At 38.5% G+C, this 2746-nt stretch overlaps 1 protein-coding gene across 13 annotated transcripts in view; it reads right to left on the bottom strand.

The window, feature by feature from the left end:
* AKAP13 (A-kinase anchoring protein 13) overlaps window positions 1–2746 on the bottom strand; it is a 230946-nt gene that overhangs the window by 165572 nt on the left and 62628 nt on the right. The gene's annotated exons all lie outside the window — the stretch shown is intronic.

Here is a 2746-nt window from a genome sequence, read left to right as displayed (position 1 = left end):
TCTTTCTTTTTCCTTTTTTTTTTTTTTAAATGGAAGTTCTCCTTCCCTCCAGTGCAACTAATATTGGCAGTCATTTGGGGATGAAATAGTAAATAGACAAAAATCTATTAACCTGGAGAACGCTACCTTCCCAAATAAATTTGGTGTTTTTTTTCACTGGATAGTTTGTTCAAGAAAAATTTCGAACTATCAAACTATCAAAAACACTCCCTGCAAAACGGAGGGAAAAAACCTTCAGAGTAGGTAATGCTCGTGATTCTGCTGAAGCATTTTGCACATTCGAAACCTACCATTATTCATCCTACCATGGTGATTTTCAGGTCTACACTGGAATTCTTATATATTACCTGAGGAAAGTTATCTGTATTGAGCTTTGAATCAATTGAATCAGGATTTCCCTTGTCTTAATTTCTCCACTGCAGTAGAAAACACTTATCCTAAATGAAAGTTATAAGTTGTCATTTAATGCGTGTGCAGCAATCCAAGATCCTAAGACGAAGGAATGCAAAACAATTAAAAACAGAATTTTTGTTGTTGCTTATGTCTGCAGTACTGGTAATTTGCTGCAAGTACTTCAAACTCCTTTTAAAAGGAGATGAAATACCACTCTGTTTTTCACACAAAAACACATATTTGTTCCCTTCCAAACTCCACAGTTTGCTTTCAGTGAGACAGAAATTAAACCACAGCCTAAGTTTTCCTAGCTGATTCCAGCTATTCTTTCTGCTGCACACGTTCCTGCTAATTTCTATAAAAAAATATATTTGTACTGGTTACTTTAAAATGTCAGAGCTTTCTCATCAAAATACAGCCCCTTCACAAAAGCTCTTAAAAGGCAGCCAGTGGATGGATGAACACTTTGCTATAGTTTCTAAATCAAACTCATACCTATTTTCATCCTCAAAATTATTCTCCCAACAGCCAGAATGCCTCAAATCAGCTTTTTCTTCCTTTTCAGCTCTTAAACGGAATCRCTTGCTTGTGAAAGTAGGGGATTAACAGCACTAGCTATCGTATGGGCAGGTGAGGTCCCCAATACATCTCTGCCATCAATCCTCACTTCTGACTGACAACAAGGTCCTGCTACTGCACCTCTCAAAGAGAAAAAACCCACAAGCGCAGCCACTCTCCCTTACAAGGTACCTGAGCCTCCCTCTCCTATCCTGAACCCGGGCATCTTGAACACGGGAATCAGAATATCATCTAGCTGGGAGCTTTTGATGCATCTTACGAAGATCAGAGTAAATCAGAATTAAAAAAAAAAGTTCAAGCCCACCTCACATCTAGATTTTTACAGAAGAAATCTCATTCCACTGGACTAATTCCCTCCTGAAGCAGAATTAAGTCCTGAAATCTGAGTCAGCAACTTGGTAGTATTAGAGTGATATGATGTCAACAGGGCGTCAAATGAAAAAATAAGTAAGTAAAAATCAGGAAAACAGAACATGACTGGTTTGTATTTGCCCTAGACACCAAAGGTAATAAACATATTCTACTCTTCAAGTTTCTTGTCATTCCCAATTAGGTTTATTAACTTTTCATCAGCTATTTCAGTTTCTCAGAACTTTGTTCAGAAAAAAAGGAAGTTATCGTAATACACTCAAATATATTCCTCCTCCTCCCTTCATTAACATCTTTACCTCTTTCCTGTTCAGGTTCACAGATGTTTTATCACCACTTGTCATTTCAAAACTAGCTTCTCTGATCCAAGACTGAATTACATATACATTTACTCAAAATACCAAAATACCTCACATACATACTCAGCAAGGTCACACCCAGATTTCACAGCTCTTTGCTTTGCTTAGACAAATCCATAGGGAATCAGCCAGCTTATCACAATAAATACAGTATTCTCATCACTACCTCATCTATCCTGCCCCAGTTTGTTTGCTCTACCAAGTCATCAAGTCAACGCTTCCAAAAAATCCAACCCAAAGCCTTAAAGGAAAGGCTTTAAAGAAAATCCTAAATGCAAGCCTGGGGCACGTGCCTAACGCCAGCACACTTGCAAAAAGTAGTAGCAGAATTTAGCATGTTCTAATTTATTCCCYCAGTGTAAGTTTGCAATGCAGGAAAGGTGTTGACAAAAGGAACCCGGTATCTAAGCTAAGCCTTTTATTTCATTTCTTCTTGGCAGCTTCATAGATGCTTTAGCCTACTCTTTTTCAGTAAAGCCTTGATGGGTCCTGTCTGACACTAAAATAAATCCCATTAGACACCTAGGTTGCAATGCCATGCATCGATCAGCTGTGAATCTCCTCCCTCTTCAAAAGTTCTTCTGCAAGCCATCCTTTTGGCATCTAGGGGATGCGCAGTGCAGGTAAGGAGGGGATGGTGTTTAACACTGTGTTGGGTAACTCTGTTCTCTCCTGTTTGCAAAAAAAGGGACAGATTTGGAAGATACTCTATCTTGTCTTGCTAGAAAGTCCTTTGGCAAAAACGCACAAGAAAAACTATGTGACAAGTAAGTCTGAATGACTACTTCGGGTCAACCAAAGATAATTTCAGGTCTCTAGGCCAGTAATTTTCTGCAACCAGTAGGTAAGGCAAATGGTAGCCTCTGAAAATTTTCAGTACAGTAAGGGAACCAAAACAAAAGCAAGATCACACTGGTCATTATCAAACCAAGTCTCATAACGACCCCTAATACAATCAGTGAACAGGCTGGACTACTTTGGTTAAAAAAAAAAAAAAAAAAAGGCTCTTCAAACTTCCAGGTTTGCTAAGTTTAGGAATTGCCTAA

Source organism: Rhea americana, unplaced genomic scaffold (genome assembly GCF_003343005.1).
Source record: "Rhea americana isolate MKP2758 unplaced genomic scaffold, rheAme1 scaffold_28, whole genome shotgun sequence".
NCBI lineage: Eukaryota > Metazoa > Chordata > Aves > Rheiformes > Rheidae > Rhea > Rhea americana.
This window is presented reverse-complemented; position numbering and strand designations above follow the sequence as displayed.